The following is a 25,227-nucleotide window of genomic DNA, read 5'->3' as shown; positions in this document are numbered from 1 at the left end:
ACCCCCTTCACATTAATCACAATTAATGTGGAGGTCATTAAAGAGAATAGTTGTAACCTCCATGAGGTGGCACATGTGATGATGTGACACATCATCATTAGTTCTCCTAATGCCAATTCACAAATGATGTGGCATAAAGTCAAGTCAAACTTGACTCTTTCTCTTCCTCTCAAGTCAAGTCAAACTTGACTTAATCTCTCTCATGGTTGATCTAATCCAACCATTTAATTCAAGTCAATTTAATATAATGAATCTAATTCATTTAATTAAATTGATTCAATGAGTCATAATCTAAATTAGACTCATTGAACACATGAATCAACTTGAGTCCAACTCAATTAGCCCAATTAGGATTACTCTTAATCCAATTTGATTCATCACATGAATCTAATCCTCTTGGTTCATCATATGAACCTAATCTCCATCCACTTGTTCTTTGTGTGTGACCCAATAGGTTCTTGTAACGTTGTCAATGCCTCTAAACCCATTTAGGACCATAAGTAATGAGCGGTATCTAGCAATACATCATTACTACCCAAGTTACAAGAATGTTGAGATCCAACATCACCATGTGACTACTAATTGTGACTCCTCACAATATATGACAACTGCCCTTCTATCCTAGACATCTAGATTGATCAATGTAAGGCATAGACCGTGTCATCCTCTGATCAATCTAAATCTTGAACTCCAAGTAGACTCACTAAAACAAATAAGCTCAATATCTCATATTGACTCATTTGGGAATGGTCATGCACTTCGTGGTCTCACTCTATCAAGAATACCGATGTCTCTCCCGTCATATAGGAGGGATAGATCCCATCTACATCACTCACATCCCTCTGCATAATTCGTTACATACCCAGTAATCGCCTTTATAGCCCACCCAGTTACGGGTGACGTTTGACGAAACTAAAGTACATAACTCCTTATGTAGGGATCCATGGTGACTTCAGGTCTAAGGACTAGTAGTCATACTAATAGCCACATGAGAAAGTATATGACACTCATATAACGATCCATGATATTTCTCATGGCGGGTCATTCAATATACATTCTCTAATGTATACCCATGTGTCAACTTGATATCTCTATATCCATGACTTATGAGATCAAGTCATCGAGTTGACCTACATGCTAGTTTTATTGCATTAACATTGTCCCTGAATGTTAATACTCGACTAGGAATGATTAAGAGTAGTGTTCCCTATATCATCTCACTATCGATTCAACCAATCGATTGATATAGGTAAGAACCTTCTACTTAAGGACGTTATTATACTTAGTTTATTTGGCACCAATACAAGTATAATAACCAAAAATCAAATGTCTTTATTTATATAGAATATGATACAACAAGTTCAAAATACAATCATCAAATGATTAGCTTAGGGCTCTAGCTAACAATCTCCCACTAGCACTAGTGCCAATCAGTGTAGGCTCTAAGCCCCAATGACCTAGTGTGACCATCATACTTCCTCTGTGCCAAAGCCTTCGTCAAGGGATCTGCGATGTTAGCCTCTGTAGGTACTCAGCAAATCTTCACATCTCCTCTCTCGATGATCTCTCGAATGAGATGGAAGCGCCGTAGTATGTGTTTGGTCCGCTGGTGTGAGTGAGGTTCCTTCGCCTGTGCTATAGCTCCGTTGTTGTCACAATAGAGCTCAATAGGGTCAGCAATGCTAGGAACCACCACAAGTTCAGTGATGAACTTGCGAATCCAAACTGCCTCCTTTGCTGCCTCTAATGCAGCAATATACACGTCCTCTGTCATAGAATCAACTACTGTGTCCTGCTTCGAACTCTTCCAGCTCACAGCACCACCATTAATGAAAAACACGAGCCCCGACTGCGATCTATAGTCATCCTGGTCGGTCTGGAAGCTAGCATCACTGTAACCCTTTACAGCTAGCTCATTATTGCCTCCATATATCAAGAAATATTCTTTAGTCCTTCATAAGTACTTAAGAATATTCTTGACCGCTATCCAGTGACTTTCACCTGGATCTGACTGGTATCTGCTCGTTATGCTCAAAGCATACAAGACATCAGGTCCAGTACATAACATGGCGTACATGATAGATCCTATGGCTGAGGCATAAGGGATCTAATCCATGCGATCTCTCTCCTCTCTAGAAGAGGGACCTTGAGTCTTCGAAAGAATCACGCCATGTGACATCGGCAGAAATCCCTTCTTGGAGTTCTGCATGGCAAACCGAAGGAGTACCTTGTCAATATATATACTCTGACTTAGGCCAAGCAATCTCTTAGATCTATCTCTATAGATCTGTATCCCTAGAATGCAGGATGCCTCACCTAAGTCCTTCATTGAGAAGCAACTCCCTAGCCAGGTCTTGACAGACTGAAGCAACTCCCTAAGTCCTTCCCATTGAGCAGTATGTCATCCACATACAATATGAGGAAGACAATTATATCCCCTACAACCTTCTTGTAGACACAAGGCTCATCTTCGTTCTTGATAAAACCAAACTGTTTGATTGCATCATCAAATCGAAGATTCCAGCTCCGAGAAGCTTGCTTTAGTCCATAAATGGACCTATGCAGCTTGCATACTCTGCTAGTATGCTGTGGATCTACAATCCCTCAGGTTGTGTCATGTACACATCCTCGAGCAGGTTTCCATTCAGAAACGTGGTTTTGTCATCCATCTGCCAGTTCTCGTAATCGTGGTAAGCTGCAATAGCAAGCATGATCCGAATGGACTTAAACATCGCTACTGGAGAAAAGGTTTCATCATAGTCAATACCATGAATCTGCTTGAAACCTTTAGCTACCAAGCGACCCTTATAGATAAGTCCATCCATATCAGTCTTTCTCTTAAAGACCTACTTACACCCAATGGGTTTTACCCCTTCAGGTGGATCAACCAAAGTCCATACTTGGTTGGTGTACATGGATTCCATTTCGGATCTCATGGCCTCTAGCCATTTCTCATAATCTGGCCTCATCACAGCTTCCTGATAGGTGATAGGCTCATCCTCTATGAGCACAACATCATCATGGTCAGACAAGAGAAATGAGTATCTCTCAGACTGATGACGTACCCTATCAGACCTATGAAGAGGTAGGTCTACTTGAACTGGTTGTTGTTCCTCAACTCTATGTGGAACAACATCATCCACAACACTTTGTGGTTCCAGTTCAACTTCCATCGAGGCTTCAGTGCTAGGATCAGCATCTTGAACTTCTTCAAGATCGAATGTACTCCCACTAGTCTTTCTAAAAACAAGTCCCTTTCTAGAAAGACTCCAGTCTTTGCCATAACTATCTTGTGCTGACTGGGAATGTAGAAGTAATATCCCTTAGTTTCCTTGGGATATCCTATAAAGTAGCACTTGTCGGATTTTGATCCTAATTTGTCTGAGACTTGACGTCTAACGTAAGCCTCACAACCCCAAATCCTCATGAAAGACACCTGGGCATCTCTCCCAGTCCATATCCTATATGGTGTCTTTATCACGGCCTTGGATGGAACTCGGTTGATTATAAAAGCTACCGTGTCTAGAGCATAGCCCCAAAGGTATGTCGGAAGATCTGTGTAACTCATCATAGATCGTACCATATCTAATAGGGTACGATTCCTCCTTTCGGATACATCATTCCACTGTGGTGTTCCAGGAGGAGTGAGTTGGGATAGAATCCCACACTCAGCTAGGTAGTCATGAAACTCATGGCTAAGGTATTCTCCACCTCGATCTAATCGAAGTATCTTAATACTCTTGCCAAGCTGGTTCTATACTTCATTCTTGAATTCTTTGAACTTTTCAAAGGATTCAGACTTATGTGTCATTAAGTACACATAACCATATCTACTGAAGTCATTAGTAAATGTGATGAAGTACTTATATCCTCCTCTAGCAGCGACATTGAAAGGGCCACATACATCACTATGTATAAGTCCTAACAAATCAGTTGCTCTCTCGCTGTGCCCACTAAAGGGAGTCTTGGTCATCTTGCCTCGTTGGCATGACTCGCATATCTCATATGATTCAAAATCAAATGAGTCCAGCAAACCATCCTTATGGAGCTGGGATAAGCGCTTGTCATTTATATGACCTAAGCGACAGTGCCAGAGGTAGGTTTGGTTCATGTCATTTGACTTGAACCTCTTGGTATTTATGTTATAGATAGGGTTCTCAAGGTCTAGAATATAGAGTCCGTTCATCAGAGGTGCACTACAATAGAACATATCATTTAAATAGACGGAACAACATTTGTTCTTTATTGTAAACGAAAATCCTTTCTTGTCCAAACAAGAAACTGAAATTATGTTCTTAGTCAAGGTAGGCACATAACAACAATCATCTAATTCTAGTACAAGCCCAGAGGGCAGAGATAGATGATAAGTTCCTACAGCAATAGCAGCAACCCGTGCTCCATTGCCTACTCGTAGGTCTATCTCACCCTTCGTCAATGCCCTGCTATTTCTCAGCGCTTGTACATTAGTACAAATGTGTGAAGCACATCCGGTATCTAATACCCACGATGAAGAAATAGAGAGGTTGACTTCTATAACATGTATACCTGAAGTAGAAATCTTATTTCTCTTCTTCTTAAGATCTTCCAGGTATTCTTTGGAGTTCCTCTTCCAGTGCCTTGCTTGTCCTTGATATAGGTGACAAAGATGTTCAACCATATCGTAAGCGCCCATCAACTCATGTTGCTTCTGAAGATCAGAGTTCATGGTCGCGAGCATAAGACAGGATACATCTAATGCGTCATCTTGATGCTTCTTGTAAGCATCTCAGTTTGCTCGCGTGGCAGTGGCAAGAGGAGCCTCTGGAATGGGCTGCTCCAGAACGTACAGTTTACGCTCTTGGGTAAGAACTATTCTCAGGTTCCTGTACCAGTCTAGAAAATTTGCTCCGTTGAGCTTGTCCTTCTTAAAGACAGAACGCAGAGAGAAGTTGTTCGTGTTTGACGTCATGGAAATTCTACAACAGAAATAAATGCAGAAAATCATATTCTTTTAAATCATTTAATTAGGCCTTCAACTAAATGATGCTCCCACTGAATTTTATAATTCATGTGGGACAAGATCCACATCATACTAACCCTTGAGTTAGCTTTGACTAATACGCCCAATATTTAGAATGATCGGTAGGTAACGATTACCAATTACATCTCTATGCAACTCTTGTTTATAGGATCATTATCCTCAGTTATATTAAAACTTGAGTTAGCTTTGGCTAATACGCCCAAGAATTAATATAAATGTGATTTATGTCCTATCTTTCCAACCGTTGGAAGAATGCCTATAGTTGTACTCGATCCAACCGAGTTAACTAGTTACTCAATCTAATTGAGTTGAACTCACCCATGCGTTGATAGGCGGGACCAAGATTGTCCCTCCGTACCCTACCAAGATAATATGTGTTGCTCTGCTTTGGCAGATTCAACAACACATGTGATCGAGGTAGTGATAGGTATCACGGCACGGTAGGCATTAGAGTTGACGTGATTTAGATCTAATCTAAACGTCGATGTTGTATCATATACTCGATATAGATCTAAACTAATCGATAGGGTGCATCTTGTACACGATGTAGATCTAATCTAATCGTAAGGGTGCATCTTGTGCATGATTTAGATCTAATCTTAATCATTAGGCACTAATTAATTACTTAATTAAACATGCATCACATACACAAGTAATTAACTAAATTTTATGATTATATCATGGCCCTACTACGATCTTCTCAAGCCAATGAGAAGATTGGATGGTCAACCTAAGGTCAACAGCTTCTCAAGCGCCTTCCTTCTGACCACCTTGTGTTGCTAGCGCCTTCCTTGTAACTCCGTCTTGAGTGGACCTTCCACCGCTTCAAAATTTACATTACAATTTTGAAACTCGAGTTATATTCGAGTATAAATCTAATTTACAACCAGAATATAAATAGGGAGGCACGACGCGCAGGTTGCGTATCAAATACAGCACACACATACACATGACGGCACATAGGCCGTATTATAAATTACAACACAAATCCAATCATATTGGGTCTTTTTGGTCCATGACTATCACAAAAATAATTTATAATTCTAAATTATATATTTTTCATAATTTTCTGTAATTTTTTTTATAATTTTTATAATTTTATGAGTAAATTTTTCTAGGAGGTCCCGATTAGCGATTTCGGGCGCAATCGTGGAGCAAATCCCCTTGCGGGGTAAGGGGTAGTACCCCTACCCGCGATCTAACCATCGTGAGTTGCTCCTAAACAATCCTACAGTGCCTTAGCCCGCTGTCCCAAAAAATTTTGGGTCGAAACATTGCCGTAACGGAAAAATCTTCTCGGTAGTCGAAGCCTACAAGTGTCTAAACACTTGTGCTTCGCTTCTATGAGAAAAACATCCTTTAAAACTATAAAAATCATGAAATTACAGAAATTTACAGAATGTTTATTTTTCATAAAAACCAAAATAAACTCGTACACGCCTTCGCACGTGGATCTGATACCACTGTTGGGTTTTTCGGGCCGCGAAAACTGCTTTTTCACGTCGCGGAAACCCCAAAACTCCCTAGCCAATGGATCCGTGCAAAGAAAAATTTTCGGAAAAACTACGAGTATGAATTTACCTAGATCTACACTTAGTCTACATGGAGAAAATCTTATACCTTCGATGCGTGCCCTTTGCGAGTCCCGGTTGTCCAAGGAGATGTCGGATCTCTAGTTGTCAAAGTAGACAACTCTCTAGAAGTATCCACACGAACAAGATGTGTTCTCTAACACACAAGGATGGAGAAGAGAACACCACAAGTGTGCTAGCACTTCTTGATGCTCTCGGATGGGATTGGAAGAAGAAGAAAAGAAAAGAAGAGAACACACTCCTCTAAAATCTCTATGTGACTTTCACTAACCTTTCTTCTTGGATTAGATTCACTCTCCTTTCTTCTCCCTTGCTTGAAACCCACGACCAAGAGAAGAGAAGGAGCAAGAAGAGAGCTTAGGAGGAGGAAGATGACTTGAATGAGAGTTACTCACCAAAAGAAAACCTCTCATTTTCCATCAAGTGGTGTAACCCCCTTCACATTAATCACAATTAATGTGGAGGCCATTAAAGAGAATAGTTGTAACCTCCATGAGGAGGCACATGTGATGATGTGACACATCATCATTAGTTCTCCTAATGCCAAGTCACAAATGATGTGGCATAAAGTCAAGTCACACTTGACTCTTCCTCTTCCTCTCAAGTCAAGTCAAATTTGACTTAATCTCTCTCATGGTTGATCTAATCCAACCATTTAATTCAAGCCAATTTAATATAATTAATCTAATTCATTTAATTAAATTGATTCAATGAGTCATAATCTAAATTAGACTCATTGAACAAATGAATCAACTTGAGTCCAACTCAATTAGCCCAATTAGGATTACTCTTAATCCAATTTGATTCATCACATGAATCTAATCCTCTTGGTTAATCATATGAACCTAATCTCCATCCACTTGTTCTTTGTGTGTGACCCAATAGGTTCTTGTAACGTTGGCAATGCCCTTAAACCCATTTAGGACCATAAGTAATGAGTAGTATCTAGCAATACATCATTACTACCCAAGTTACAAGAATGTTGAGATCCAACATCACCTTGTGACTACTAATTGTGACTCCTCACAATATATGACAATTGCCCTTCTATCCTAGACACCTAGATTGATCAATGTGAGGCATAGACCGTGTCATCCTCTGATCAATCTAAATCTTGAACTCCAAGTAGATTCACTAAAATAAATGAGCTCAATATCTCATATTGACTCATTTGGGCATGGCCATGCACTTCGTGGTCTCACTCTATCAAGAATACCGATGTCTCTCCCGTCATATAGGAGGGATAGATCCCATCTACATCACTCACATCCCTCTATATAATTCGTTACATACCCAGTAATCGCCTTTATAGTCCACCCAATTACGGGTGACATTTGACAAAACTAAAGTACATAACTCCTTATGTAGGGATCCATGGTGACTTCAGATCTAAGGACTAGTAGTCATACTAATAGCCACATGAGAAAGTATATGACACTCATATAACGATCCATGATACTTTCTCATGGCTGGTCATTCAGTATACATTCTCTAATATATACCCATGTGTCAACTTGATATCTCTATATCCATGACTTGTAAGATCAAGTCATCGAGTTGACCTACATGCTAGTCTTATTGCATTAACATTGTCCCTGAATGTTTAATACTCGACTAGGAATGATTAAGAGTAGTGTTCCCTATATCATCTCACTATCGATTCAACCAATCGATTGATATAGGTAAGAACCTTCTACTCAAGGATGTTAATATACTTAGTTTATTTGGCACCAATACAAGTAAGTATAATAACCAAAAACCAAATGCCTTTATTTATATAGAATATCATACAACAAATCCAAAATACAATCATCAAATGATTGGCTCTAGGGCTCTAGCTAACAATCCACGTGACAGGTGGAAGCCCGTGTAAGGACGTTTGAGGGATAATCTTGAAAAGGGGGAATGGATTATTCAAGAGGGTAGGATAGATTGTTTGTTTAATCTTTGTATCTTAATGGGTTGAGAAGTTATGAATTCCTATGTTGATATCCGAGGGAAGCATAGTAATAAGTGCAATCCTGCGTAAGGACAACGTAGATTCATATCCAATTGATCACATTTTGGTGCATATTTTAGTCCTAAGTCAGTTGTCTATTGGAAGAGATAACCGACAACTTTCTACAAATGTTAGACAATTGAGGAATAAGATTTGGTAGATCATTTACATTAAATAACATCACAAAGAAACCGAAATCCTAGTATCTATTCCCCTTTCATTCATTTACACTCTTTTCTTTCTCTCATTTCTCTTTTCATTCTCTTTAGAGTTTGTTAACAACTTTAGATTGTCTAGATAATTCGCCGTGCGAAGTTAACTAGTGCTTAACCAACAGTCCCTGTGGATACGATAATCTTTTATATTACTTGCGCATTTCCGTACACTTGCGGAAGTGAACATTAGCCTGGAGGTCTAGAGTTCGAATCCTAGGGAATGCAAAAATCCACTGGCCAGGGGTGGAAAGTCCTAGTGAGTAACGGCACGGCCAAAGAGTCATCGGTCGACGACATTAGAGGTCTCCAAATGGGCCGACGACATAAGGGCCGCCAGTTGGGCCGCCACAAGGGTCGCCCAAGAGGCCAAAGGGCCGGGTCATTACAATGAAAAGGCGCATTTTTATTGTAATGACCTGACCCTTTGGCCTCTTGGGCGACCCTTGTGGCGGCCCAACTGGCGGCCCTTATGTTATCGACCCATTTGGCGACCTCTCATGTCGTCGACCGATAACCCTTTTGGCCGATTCGAACTCTAGACCTCCAGGGTTAAGTACTAGAGTTTATGAATCCTGGTAGCCAGGTGAACGACGCTCACTTGGCTACTAGGATTCATAAACTCTAGTACTTAAGCCTGGAGGTCTAGAGTTTGAATCCTTGGGAAGGAAAAATCCACTTCTAGGGGTGGAAAGTCGTAGTGAGTAATGACACGGCCAAAAGGGTCATTGATCGACGACATAAGAGGTCGCCAAATGGGCCGACGACATAAGGGCCGCCAGTGGGCCGCCGCAAGGGCCGCCCAAGAGGCCAAAGGGCCGGGTCGTTACATTATGAATCCTGGTAGCCAAGTGAGCGGCTACCAGGATTCATAAACTCTAGTACTTAAGCCTGGAGGTCTAGAGTTCGAATCCTGGGTAAGGCAAAAATCCACTGGCCAGGGGTGGGAAGTCCTAGTGAGAAACGGCACGACCAAAGAGTCGTCGGTCGATGACATTAAAGGTCGCCAAATAGTCCGATGACATAAGGGCCGCCAGTTGGGCCACCACAAGGGCCGCCCAAGAGGCCAAAGGGTCGGGTCGTTACAGAGTTGATGAGCGCTTATGATATGGTTGAACATCTTTGTCAACTATATCAAGGACAAGTGAGGCACGAGAGATTCGAGATCGCTAAGGCACTGTTTCAGTGCAAGATGCAAGATAGGACTCCTGTAGGCCCCTATGTACTCAAAATGATTGGGTACATAGAAAACCTACAGAGGTTGGGATTCCCGCTTGGCCAAGAGCTGGCCACTAACCTAATCTTGCAATCCTTGCCTGATAGCTATAGTCAATTCGTTTTAAATTATAACATGAATGAAATTGACAAGCCACTGCCTGAGCTTCTGAGTATGTTGAGAACTGCTGAGATCAACCTTAAGAAGGTTAAGCCCAACTCCATTTTGATCGTGCAAAAATGCAAAGGCAAGGGCAAGCCTAAAGGTAAGGGAAAGTCCCAATCCAAGGGCAAAGGCAAGGCACTGAAACCCAAAAGAGGGGTCGCCATGGATGCTACCTGCTTCCACTGCGATCAGATCGGGCACTTAAAGTGGAATTGCAAAATCTACCTGGAAGATCTTAAGAAGAAGAGAAGTGAGACTTCCACGTTAGGAATATATGTTATAGAAGTCAATCTATCTATTTCTTCATCATGGGTATTAGATACCGGATGTGCTTCTCATATTTGTACTAATGTGCATGCGCTGAGAAATAGCAGGGCATTGACGAAGGGCGAGGTGAACCTACGAGTAGGCAATGGAGCACGGGTTGTTGCTGTTGCTGTTGCTGTAGGAACTTATTCTCTATCTCTGCCCTCTGGGCTTGTACTAGAATTGGATGATTGTTGTTATATGCCTGTTTTGACTAAGAATATTATATCAGTTTCTTATTAAGAAAAGAAAGGCTTTTCATTTATAATAAAGAACAAATGTTGTTCAGTTTATTTAAATGATATGTTCTATTGTAGTGCACCTCTGATGAACGAATTCTATATTCTAGACCTTGAGAACCCTTTCTATAACATAAGTACCAAGAGGTTCAAGTCAAATAACATGAACCAAACCTATATCTGGCACTGTCGCTTAGGTCATATAAATGACAAACGCTTATCCCAGCTCCATAAAGATGGTTTGCTGGACTCATTTGATTTTGAATCATATGAGACATGTGAGTCATGCCTACTAGGCAAGATGACCAAGACTTCCTTTAGTGGACACAGCGAGAGAGCGACAGACTTGTTAGGACTTATACATAGTGATCTATGCATGTTGACCTTTCAATGTCGCTGCTAGGGGTGGTTATAGGTACTTCATTACATTTACTGATGATTTCAGTAGATATGGTTATGTGTATATGATGACACATAAGTCAGAATCCTTTGAAAAGTTCAAGGAATTCATGAATGAAGTACAAAATCAGTTTGGCAAGAGTATTAAGATACTTCGATCAAATCAAGGAGGTGAATACCTTAGCCATGAGTTTCGTGACTATCTAGCTGAGTATAGGATTCTTTCTCAACTCACTCCTCCTGGAACACCACAGTGGAATGGTGTATCCGAAAGGAGGAATCATACCTTATTAGATATGGTACGGTCTATGATGAGTCACACAGATCTGCCCATGTATCTTTGGGGCTATGCTCTAGATACAGCAGCCTTCATTCTCAACCGAGTTCTATCAAAGGTTGTAATAAAGACACCATATAGGATATGGACTGGGAGAGATGCCCAGGTGTCTTTTATGAGGATTTGGGGTTGTGAGGCTTACGTTCGACGTCAAGTCCCAGACAAATTGGGACCCAAATCTGATAAGTGCTATTTTATTGGATATCCAAAGGATATGAAGGGATATTACTTCTACATTTCCAGACAACACAAGATAGTTATGGTTAAGACTGGGGTATTTCTAGAAAGGGATTTTGTTTCTAGAAAGACTAGTGGGAGTACGTTCGATCTTGAAGAAGTTCAAGATGTGAACCATAGCACTGAAGCCACGATGGAAGTTGAACTAGAACCACAAAGTGTTGTGGATGATGTTGTTCCATAAGGAGTTGAGGAACAACAACCAGTTCAAGTAGACCTACCTCTTTGCAGGTCTGATAGGGTACGTCGTCAGCCTGAGAGATATTCATTTCTCTTATCTGACCATGATGACGTTGTGCTCATTGAGGATGAGCCTACCTCCTATCAGGAAGCTGTGATGAGACCAAATTCCGAGAAATGGCTAGAGGTCATGAGATCCGAGATGGAATCCATGTACACGAACCAAGTATGGACGTTGGTTGATCCACCTGAAGGGGTCAAACCCATTGGGTGTAAGTGGGTCTTTAAGAGAAAGACTGACATGGATGGACTATGATGAAACCTTTTCTCCAGTAGCGATGTTTAAATCCATTCGGATTATGCTTGCTATTGCGGTGTACCACGATTATGAGATCTGGCAGATGGATGTCAAAACTGTGTTTCTGAATGAAAACCTGCTCGAGGATGTGTACATGACACAACCTGAGGGTTTTGTAGATCCACAGCATACTGGGAGAGTATGCAAACTGCATAGATCCATTTATGGACTAAAGCAAGCTTCTCGTAGATGGAATATTTGATTCGATGATGCAATCAAACAGTTTGGTTTCATCAAGAATGAAGATAAACCTTGTGTCTACAAGAAGGTTGTAGGAAACACAGTTGTCTTCCTTATATTGTATGTGGATGATAAACTACTCATTGGGAAAGACATCCCTTTTCTACAGTCTGTCAAGACATGGCTAGGGACTTGTTTCTCAATGAAGGACTTAGGTGAAGCATCCCACATTCTAGGCATACAGATCTATAGAGATAGATCTAAGAAATTGCTTGGCCTAAGTCAGAGTACATACATTGACAAGGTACTACTATGGTTTGCCATGCAGAACCCCAAGAAGGGATTTCTGCCGATGTCACATGGTGTGAGTCTTTAGAAGACTCAAGGTCCCTCATCTAGAGAGGAGAGAGACTGCATGGATCAGATCCTTTATGCTTCAGCCATAGGATCTATCATATACGTCATGCTATGTACTCGTCCTGATGTCTCGTATGCTTTAAGCATGACGAGTAGATACCAGTCAGATCCAAGTGAAAGTCACTAGATAGAGGTCAAGAATATTCTTAAGTACTTGAGAAGGACTAAAGAATATTTCTTGATATATGGAGGCGATGACGAGCTAGCTGTAAAGGGTTACAGTGATGCTAGCTTCCAAACTGACCAGGATGATTATCGATCGCAGTCTGGGTTTGTGTTTTGCATAAATGGTGGTGTTGTGAGCTGGAAGATTTCGAAGCAGGACACAGTTGTTGATTCTACAACAGAAGCCAAGTATATTGCTGCATCAGAAGCAGCAAAGGAGGTAGTTTAGATCCACAAGTTCATTACTGAGCTTGGGGTGGTTCCTAGCATAGCTGATCTGATTGAGCTCTATTGTGACAACAATGGATCAATTGCACAGGCTAAGGAACCTCGCTCACACCAGCGGACCAAACACATACTACGGCGCTTCCATCTCATTCGATAGATTATCGAAGGAGGAGATGTGAAGATTTGCAGAGTACCCACTGAGACTAACATCGCAGATCCCTTGACCAAGGCTTTGGCACAGAGAAAGCATGATGGTCACACTAGGTCATTAGGCCTTAGAGACTATACCGATTGAAACTTGTGATAGTGGGTGATTGTTAGTTAAAGCCCTAGAGCCAATCATTTGATGATTTTTGTATGGACTCATTGTATCATATTTCTTATGTATATAAAGGTATTTGTTTATGGTTATTATGCTTACTTGTATTGATGTCAAATAACTAAGTGTAATGGCGTCCTTGAGTAGAAGGTTCTTACCTATATCAATTGATTGGTTGAATCGATAGTGAGATGATATAGGGAACACTACTCTTAATCATTCCTAGTCAAGAATTAACATTCAGGGACAATGTTAATGCGATGAGACTAGCATGTAGCTCAACTCGATGACTTGATCTCACAAGTCATGGATATGGAGACATCAAGTTGACACATGAGTATGCATTGAAGAATATATACTGAATGACCCGCCATGAGAAAGTATCATGGATCGTTATATGAGTGTTATTGTAATACCCACTAAGCTTGTAAGATAAATATATGAATATGGGATTTTTGCCTTAGAAAAATAATAAGAAGTGAGTTGAAACAAAAAGAAATAAAATAAAAAGAAGAGGAAGTCAAGGATTGAACCTTGAACCTCTTATATGATAATTCATAGAATTAACTAGTAGAAACCAATTGGGATAGAGAGAAGATATTGATAGCAAGGAAAGGGAATGCATGATAAAGATAGGAGTAAAGATCTAAGAAGAGAAAGCAAGAAAAGAACAAGAGAAAGGCAACTTGCCTTCCTCCCTTTCTCTCCCGCTTCCTCTTTGATTTTTGCCGAAAACTTAAAGAGGAATTAAGGGGATTCATTCCCCCTTATTTTATCATGAATGGTAAGAATAAATAGAAAATAAAATAAATGTAAGAAAAATAGAAAATGGGTTAAGGGAGAAGGAAAGCAAAAATCAATTTTGCTACTTCTTCCACCTTAACATAAAAGGGAGCAAGAAAAGAGAAAATTATTTTTCTCTCATTTTCTCTCATTCATCCTCTCCCTCACCGAGAACACCACAGTCCCCTCTCCTCCATCTTCGGCCCCAAAGCCAAGTTTTCTCCTAAGAAAGCTAAAGATACAAGGAGGACTTAGCAAGGGAATCAAGGGAAAGGAACTAGAAGAAGAGGCTACTTCTTCCATCACTATACCTTAGATCCACAAGCGAAAAGGATGTAAGCTTCCCCTCACCTGTGTTACAAGGCTTTTATGTGCTTTTCGGATTCTATAAGGATTAAAAAACCTAGAAAAGAATTTAAGAAAATTCGGCTAAAGAAAGGGTTTTCAAATCTAGGATGGTTTAAACAAGTCCTTATTTCATGATATTCTTTCTATGCTATGTGGGAAGGATTTTCTTCATGTTTTTATACTTAAATGATGCTTGATCAGAGGAGTACCTAACCCTAGAATTTCGGCCAAAAATATGTTAAGGAGGTTAGGGAAAAATATTGTTTAACTAAACTAGTACAAAATTTCTCCCATGAACTACTAAGGGTTTTTATTGGTTTTCTTGCTTGAAAGTTACTTAGAACCAAAGAAATCCATTTATATGTTTCGGCCAAGAAAAGGGCTTAGGGTTAGGAAGACCTTTAAATTTAAATAACCATGTTTGTATGATAGCATATAGAGTTCTCTTAAAGAATTGCATGTTGTACATTGCTAGAAATTCATGAACTCTTATTTTAGATTTTCGGCTATGATAAGATGGATAGTTTAGAAAAGCTTGAACAAAATTCTAATATGCTCAAGACCTCTGTGATATTATAATATGAAAGTTGTTTAATGCTCTTATGTTTAAATTGAGTATAGAAAATTAGTTACATGATATATGACACGTAAGATCACAAGGGTCCTAGCTTGTTTATGAACCAACTTTGTATATGATGTTCTTAGTAATTTTTGCCATGAAACTTACTTAGGTTTTCCATGCTTTAGGCCACTTGAAACCTAGTTTAGAGATTGGTAGGTTCGGCCATAAGGAAAAATAAAAGAAAAGGGAAAGAAACCTAGGAAGCCTAAGACACAATTCACATGTATGTTTATTATGCTTGTCTTTATACATGCTATGAAACTTGTATAATTTCTCATGCTTTTAGGCTATTTGAAGCAAGTTTATATTCTGTGAGTTTCGGCCAAGTAGGGTTTAAAAGACCTAGAGGCCTTAGAAATGAAACCAAATGTGTTAAAAGTGCTTCTTATGAAAATATGATAATGTGTTGATTGTGTCACATATTTGTATAATTTTTCCATGACCTAAATGGATCATTGTGTGTTTCAGCCATGAAGGGATAAATGCCCTAGAAACCCTAGAACAAAAATTAAATATGCTTATGTCACTCTACATGAAATATGATAAGTAGAAAACCAAAGTTCTCATACTATATGTTGTTTAGTGACCTAAATGAGGCTAGGGTAAGTTTCGGCCATACCTATTGTATGATGTCTTGTTATGAATTTATACATGATGTTAGTTCAAGTTCACATGCTTGTATGTTTGTTTTTAGCCCTAATGAATACTTGTTAAAAGATTGACCAAGACATACGTTAAGGGCTTGAAGGACTTAGGAACTAGCTCAATATGCTTACTATGCTATTTGGAAAAAATGCTATAAATATGGTTTAAGGTTTCCATACTTTCATGACATTTGGGACCTTGTTTATATACTAATAGGGTTCGACCACATGAGTTTAAGGACTTGGAGAACTTAGAAACCAAGAATCATGCTTATAATGCTTCCTATGAAATTTATGTGATGATGATTTAGGTTTCACATGCTTGGAGGTTGTTCTTACCTAAATTGAGACCTAAGGGGGTTCGGCCATGATAGGAACCCAAGGGTTTAGGAAGCTTAGAACACAAGTTAACTATGTTACCATGTTTCTTATGATAGTATAATCACATGATATACCCTTATGCTTAACCATGTATGCTTGTGATTTATACCTTTTTATGATATGATATGTGGATAGAGATATGCATGTTTTAATGATATGTTATGTTCTTAGAAATATGCATGCTTTAATGATATGCTATGTGCTTAGAATATGCATACTTTTATAATGTGCTATGTGAGTAGAAATATGTATGCTTTAATGATATGCTATGTGCTTGGAATATGCTTGTTTTTATGATATGCTATGTTGATAGAAATATACATGCTTTCTTAAGACATGATGTATGCCTAAGTGATGCATACTTTTTATGATATGATGTATGCCTAAGTGATGCATACTTTCTTAAGACATGATGTATGCCTAAGTGATGCATACTTTTTATGATATGAGGTATGCCTAAGTGATGCATACTTTCTCAAGATATGATGTATGCCTAAGTGATGCATACTTTTTATGATATGAGGTATGCCTAAGTGATGCATACTTTCTCAAGATATGATGTATGCCTAAGTGATGCATACTTTTTATGATATGATGTATGCCTAAGTGATGCATACTTTTATGACATAATGTATGCCTAAGTGATGCATACTTTTATGCTATGTTATGTGACTAAATGATGCATTTTTTATACATGCTACTTTACTTTGTAAGGCTTGTACCTTGGTGGACTCCTAATCAGTCTATAGGCCTTGATTTGTGACCTAGGCTAAGCCTTGCTTTGTGATCTAGGCTAATAAGGGATGAGCTCCGTAGTACACCCCTAGGCCTTGCTTTGTGATCTAGGCTAAGCCTTGCTTTGTGATCTAGGCTAATAAGGGATGGACTCTTCAAATACGCCCCTAGGCCATGCTTTGTGATCTTGACCTAGTTCCTAGTATGATTCAAGACTTACTACCTTGGATATACTTAGGACGCGCGCATCTATGTTATGTGTGTATGGTACAAGCCGGGGCCCTAAATATGTTGATATTATGTTCAAGTATATATATGTAAGAAGAAAATGGTTTTAAAAGATCATGAGACATACACATGTTTTTCGGATACATGTTTTTAAAATCATGATGCATATAATCTATGATTATGTTGTGTTGAGGCTATGATTTATGATATGCCATGATATGATTATGTTATGTTTCATGCTATGTTTTAAGAGATGATATGCCATGATAAAATTATGTTATGTTTCATGCTATGTTTTAAGAGATGATATGCCATGATATGATTATGTTATGTTTCATGCTATGCTTTAAGAGATGATATGCCATGACTAGTTATAATGTTTGTTATATTGCATGATATGCTTAAAGAGTATGATATGTTATGCCATGACTAGTTGAGATCATGTTAAGTTGAGACATTATTTGATTATATGCTGATTGTTGGTTTTAGTGAGTAGGAAAGGAACTTACTGAGCCATGAGTGCTCATAGCTTACTTTCCTTGTACCACAGATAAAGGAAAAAGCTGGATGAGTTAAAGGAGCAGCAGGAGGGGCAACGAAGATGTGTGTGGCGGTGGCTAGGCAACTAATTAAGAACCTGCTTTAAAACTTTTAAGAACTATGCTTTGGTTTTGTGAAATGTAATACAATATGGGTGACTTGATGTTAAGTTTTTATTTATTTTGTTATCATGTTATGAAACCATGTTAGTGTAGTTCGGTTTTAATTAAGTTAAGAAAAATAATTTTAAGTCTTCCGTTGTAATACGTATGTAGAGTATCGTAGCCCCGTCCCTTGTTGATAGCAGGGAGGGCGGGCGTTACAGGTTGGTATCAGAGCCAAAGTTATTGCCAGCTCACTACACACACATCAAGCCTCCTACCTGCCGCTCCAAGTAAGAATGCTTATGTTTAATTTTCTTGTTATATGTTTATGTTGATTTTCTTGTTATATAACTTATGCTTTATTTTTCTTTCTTGTTATATTTCCTATGTTTTATTTCTTTACTACATTGCTTATGCTTTATTTCCTTATGTTACATTGTTTGTCATTATATTCCTTATTTTTCCTTATATTGTTTATGCTTTAGATTCATGTTTTACTTGCTTATATTTGATGCTTTATTCTATTCTTTTAGTTATAAATTAGATTAGGAGTACATATTGGTAGGTTAGGAATAATACCATAACAAATAGATAGAAACAAACCAGTACGTTAGATTGGCTAAAATTGATAACCACTTACACTAGTCTATTTCTTTTAGATAAATATGGTTAGGACACGCAATGCCCGAACCGGAGGGACAGTGACTCCACCAGATCTGACGCAGGTAGTCGCAGACCTCCAGCATCAGATCGTAGAACAACAACAACTGATCACTACCTTAATGGGTCACAAGGCAACCCAGTCACCCCACCGGTGAATCCACTACCTGTTGTACCTACAGCCGCACCAGTGCCCCCGGCAGCCCCTACTCCGATGGTCCGACAAGAGGCCTATCTGATTCAGTGGCAAAGGCTTAAGCCGGAAGCATTCTCGGGAAACTGTGAACCATGGGATGCGCAAGCCTGGCTCAAAACCACGGAGAACATAATGGAACTATTGGATTGGCCTGAACACGAGAAGGTCAAATGCGCATCGTTCTGTCTTACCGGTGATGCCCGGATGTGGTGGGATAGAGGAAAGGCGAAAAGACAAATAAACCAAATGCAGTGGACAGATTTTGAGACAGAGTTCTTAGAGGAATTCTTGCATATGCGAGTGACCAACAAGCACTATGACGAGTTCACTGAGTTCCGGCAAGGTGATCTGTCAGTTAATGAAGCCGTTAAGAGGTTCAACCGCCTAGCCCGACTGTGCCCAGAACTGGTCCGAACTAAAAAAGAAAGGGTCTGGTTAATGTTAAAGATGCTCCGACCCGAGATAGCTCTGAACGTGGCCGGCGGAGTTAATAGACCGCAGACTGCAGAGGAGCTAGTCAGCAGTGCCCTGATTACCGAGCACTATCAGGAAGCAATGAACAAGGGAAAGAACCAAGCACTGACCGGAGCACAAAAATCGCACAATACCAGAACCGACTGGAAAGGAAACTCAGGTGGAAAGAGGAAACAGTGGAATAAAACAAAAGGTTGTCCGACCAATAAGCAGACCAAGTACCCTCAGTGTGCCACATGTGGGAAGATGCATTCTGGAGTATGTCGTATGAGCACCAGAAAGTGCTACAACTGCGGAAAGGAAGGTCATCTGATAAGAGATTGCCCTACTCAGCCTCAGGCACCACCTCCGCAGAACTTCCAGAACAGGAGTGCCCCCGCACAGCTTCACCAGATGCAAGCCGCTATAGAAGGGACTTCAATCAGCCAAGGAAGATTGGAGGCCCCTCCCACTATGACCAATGCCAGAATCTACTCACTTACCCAGGAAGACGTGGTGAACGCCTCTACTGTTGTCACAGGTCAGCTACTTATTTACAATCAGTACGCTGTAGTATTATTTGATACCAGGGCAACACACTCGTTCGTCTCAACACCTTTTATGAAGAAGCTAGATATACCACTCCGAACTCTAGAGGACACGTTCTTAACAATCTTACCATCCGGGGAGATTATGCCATCGGACCATATGCTGCAAGCAGTACTCATTCGGATCGCAAACAGAGAACTCTACTGCAATCTGATAGTACTTGATATGCAGGATTATGACATAATATTGGGCATGGATTTTCTTAGCAAGTACGGCGCTTCAATCGAGTGCCGCAAAAGAAAAGTGATTTTCCGACCCGAAAATGAACCAGAGTTTGAATTTTACGGGGAATCAAAAGGAACGGAAAAGTTATTGTCATCTATTAAAGCACAAAGGATGTTAGATAAAGGGTGTATGGGGTTTCTAGCGCACGTGGTTGATACCAATCAAGTCAAAGACCCGAAGTTAGAAGATGTCAGAGTAGTGTGCAACTATCCAAAAGTATTTCCTGATGAACTACCACGGTTGGCCCCTGACAGAGAGATAGAATTCGGAATCGAATTGATTCCTGGTACTCAGCCGATCTCAAAAGCACCTTATCGTATGGCTCCGGCTGAATTAAAGGAGCTTCAGGAACAGTTATCCGAATTACTCGACAAGGGACTTATTCGTCCTAGTCACTCTCCATGGGGAGCTCCAGTGCTATTCGTAAAGAAGAAGGATGGGTCAATGTGAATGTGTATAGACTACCGAGCGCTGAATAATGTGACGATCAAGAATCGGTACCCACTCCCACGGATCGATGACCTGTTCGATCAACTGAAGGGTGCGACTGTTTTCTCAAAGATAGATCTACGATCCGGTTATCATCAAGTGAAGGTGAAACCAGATGATATACCAAAAACAGCATTTCGAACCCGATATGGACACTATGAGTTCATAGTTATGCCTTTCGGAGTAACCAACGCTCCTGCAGTATTTATGGACCTGATGAATTGAGTATTTACGGCATATCTGGATAAATTTGTAATCGTCTTCATTGATGATATACTTATCTACTCAAGAACCCCAGAAGAATTATGCCGATAAACGGCACAGACCGCTAGAATTCAACATCGGAGACTTGGTATTCCTTAAAGTATCCCCCATGAAAGGGATAATGAGGTTCGGAAAGAGGAGCAAGTTAAGCCCACGATACGTAGGACCGTACCGGATTTTAGAAAGAGTGGGCCAAGTCACATACAGACTAGAACTACCTCCAGACATGGCAGCCATTCACAAGGTGTTCCATGTATCGATGCTCAAGAAATGTAACGCCCGCCCTCCCTGCTACCCTAAGGGACGGGGCTACGATACTTTACGTATAAATTTTTCTTTTTTTAAACAGCGGAAGACTTAAAATAATTTTCATAGTTTTAATAAAACTTTTCTTTTAAATTTCTTTTGAACTATACTATCACATGACATCAAAATCATAATATCAAATCTAGTGGAATCATAATGTCAAGCCACACATGTTTAGGTATCACAAGTCATAAAATACCAATGCATAGTTCTTTAAAGAAACTTTAAGCAGGTTCTTATTTATTTGGTTGCCTAGCCACTGCCACACACATCTTCATTGCCCCTCCTGCTGCTCCTCTAACTCATCCAGCTTTTTCCTTTATCTGTGGTACAAGGAAAGTAAGCTATGAGCACTCATGGCTTAGTAAGTTCCTTTCCTACTCACTAAAACCAACAATCAGCACATAATCAAGAATGCATCAACAAGTCATAATCTCAACTAATCATGGCATAACATAGCATTCTATTCAAGCATATCATGCATCATAATATAATCACAACTAGTCATAGCATATCAAGCATCACCATGGCCGAAACATATAGATAGTGCATTGCATAAAACATAGCTAGACATGGCATAACAAACAAGTATTATGGTATATCAAAGCATGGCCGAAACATGTATATTAAAGCATCATTCCATGGCCGAAACATGTACATCAAGGCATCATCATATCTATGGTCGAAATCTATATATCAAGCATCAACAATTCCATGGCCGAACATGTCTATAAGGTATAGCATGAACATAACATAATCATACCTTATCATGGCATATCATAATCAAGAGCATAACATGAAACATAGCATAATCAAAAGGTGTATGCAATATGATTTTGGAAAACATGTATCCGAAAAACATGTGTATGTCTCATGATCTTTAAAACCATTTTCTTTTACATATATACTTGAAAATAATCTCAACATAAGGGGGATCCCGGCTATGTACAACTTACATATTGCGCGCAACCTTATAGGTCCAAGGTAGCAAGTCTTGAACCCTACGAGGCAAACATACTAGGCCCTTAGTCCTAGGGGCACTTAGGAGCCCATCCCTAACGAGATCCTTAGTCCCCGGGGCGCTTATGGACCCCACCCTTGGTACAAGCCACTCACACATAAAGTAAAGTACATGTCATACATATCATGTATCATAAAAGCATGCATCACTTAGGCACACATCATAAAAGTATGCATCACTTAGGCATACATCATGTCATAAAAGTATGCATCACTTAGGCATACATCATATCATAAAGGTATGCATCACTTAGGCATACATCATATCATAAAGGTATGCATCACTTAGGCATACATCATATCATAAAGGTATGCATCACTTAGGCATACATCATGTCATAACAATATGCATCACTTAGGCATAGATCATAAAAACATGCATATCTTAAGCATAAAGCATATCATCAAGCATGCATATTTTATCCACATAGCTTATCATAAAAGCATGCATATTTTATCCACATAGCTTATCATAAAAGTATGCATATTTTAAGCACTCAACATAGCATTAAAGCATGCATAATTTAACCACATATCATAACATAAGCATGCATATTTTTAGCACAAAGCACATCATATCATAAAAGCATGCATATCATATCATAAGTCATAAATCACAAGCATACATATTAAGCATAAGGGTGTATCTTGTGATTATCCTATCATAGGAAACATGATATCATATTTATCTTGGTTTTAAGCTTCCTAAACCCTTGTGGCCGAAACCCTTTAGGGCTCAATTTAGGTTAAACACAACATCCAAGCATGTGGCACCTAAATTATCATCATAACATTTTCATAGGAAGCATTATAAACATGATTAACTTAGTTTCTAAGTTCCTCAAGTCCCTAATTTCATATGGCCGAAACCTTAAGGTGTAAAACAAGGTTCCATATGACATAAAAGCATGGACAACTTTAAATCATATTTATAACATTTTACCAAGGAACAAGGTAAACACATTTGACACATTTGAATTAGTTCCTAAGTTCTTCAAGCCCTTAACATATGTCATGGCCGAAATTTAACAAGTTCTCATTAGGGCTTCAAACAAGCATACAAGCATGTGAACTTGGACTAACATTATGTATAAATTCATACAAGGCATCATACAATAGTTATGGCAGAAACATACCCTAGCATCATTTTAGGTCATAAAACAACATATAGCAATTGAACCTTGGCTTTCTACTTATCATATTTCATGTAGAGTGACATGAGCATATTTAATTTAAGTCCTAGGGTTTCTAGGGCATCTATTCCTTCATGACCGAAGCATTCAAGGGTTCATTTAGGTCATGGAAAAATTATACAAGCATGTGAAACAATCAACACATTATCCTATTTTCATAATAAGTACTTTTAACACATTTGGTTTCATTTCTAAGGCCTCTAGGTCTTTTAAACCCTACTTGGATGAAACTCACAGAATATGAACTTGCTTCAAATAGCCTAAAAGCATGAGAATTTATACAAGTTTCATAGCATGTATAAGGACAAGCATAATGAGTATACATATGAATTGTGTCTTAGGCTTTCTAGGTTTCTTTTCCTCTTTTTCTCTTATTTTTTTTTTCTCGTGGCCGAAACCTACCATTCCTTAGCTAGGTTTTTAAGTGGCCTAAAGCATGAAAAACCTAAGTAAGTTTCATGGCAAAAGTTACTAAGAAACATGTATACAAATTGGTTCATGAATAAGCTAGGACCCCTTGTGGTCATACATGTTATATGTCGTGCAACTAATTTTCTCCACCCTAATTAAGCATGAGGGCATTAACCAACTTTCATATCTAAATAGCACAGAGGTCTTGAGCATATTAAAATTTTGTTTAAGCTTTTCTAAGCCATCCATCTCATCATGGCCGAAAAACCCTAAGAAGGAGTTCATGAAATTCTAGCAATATTCAAGCATACAAATCCTTTAAGATCTTTGTATTCTATCACATGAGCATGGTTATTTAAATTTCAAGGTCTTCCTAACCCTAAACCCTTTCTTGACCGAATCATATGAGTGGGTTTTCTCTTAGTTTCAAATATCTTCTAAGGAAGGAAAACTAATACATGATCCTTAATATTTCATAGGGAGAACCTTGTACTAGTTGGGTAAAACAATAGATTTTCCCTAGCCTCTTAAGAATATTTTTGGCCAAAATTCTAGGGTTCAGTACTCCTCTGATCAAGCATCATATAGGTATAAAAGTATGAAGAAGAACCCCTTTACATAGCATAGAAAAATCCATCATGTAGTGAAGACTAGTTTAAACACCATTAGATTTTGAAAGCTCTTCTTGGCCGAATTTTCTCAAACTTGTTTCTAGGTTTTAAAATCTTCTTAAAATCCAAAAAGCACATAAAAGCCTTGTACCACAGGTGAGGGGAAAGCTTACATCCTTTTCGCTTGTGGATCTAAGGTATGGTGAAGAAGAAGTAGCCTCTTCTTCTAGTTCCTTTCCCTTGATTCCCTTGCTAAGTCCTCCTTGTATCTTAGGTTTTCTTAGGAGAAAACCTTGGCTTGGGGCCGAAAATGGAGGAGAGGGGAACTGAGGTTTCGGTGAGGGAGAGGAGAGAATGAGAAAAATGAGAGAAAATAGAATTTTCCCTTTACATATTCTCTTTTATGTTAAGGGGGAAGAGGTAGCAAACTTAGTTTTTGCTTTCCTTCTCCCTTAGCCTTTTTTTCTATTTTATTTTTATTTTTATTTATTTATTTATCCTCATCATTCATGGTGAAATAAGGGGGAATGAATCCCCTTAATTCCTCTTTAAACATTTTGGCAAAATCAAAGAGGAAGAGGGAGAGGAAGGGAGGAAGGCAAGTTGCCTTTCTCTTGCTCTTTTCTTGTTTCCTTTTGGCTAGCTTTTACTCTCATCTTTATCATAAGTTTCCCTCCTTTGCTATCAACATATTATTCCTATCCCAACTGGTTATTACCCACTAATTCTATGAAATATAATATAAGAGGTTCAAGGTTCAATCCTTGACCTCTCCCTATTTTTATTTCTTTTTATTTCCTTTTTGGTTCAACTCACTTCCAATTATTTTTCTAAGG

Source organism: Zingiber officinale, chromosome 1A (genome assembly GCF_018446385.1).
Source record: "Zingiber officinale cultivar Zhangliang chromosome 1A, Zo_v1.1, whole genome shotgun sequence".
NCBI classification, from domain to species: domain Eukaryota; kingdom Viridiplantae; phylum Streptophyta; class Magnoliopsida; order Zingiberales; family Zingiberaceae; genus Zingiber; species Zingiber officinale.
The sequence above is the reverse complement of the archived record's forward strand: the minus strand, read 5'-3'. Positions refer to the sequence as shown.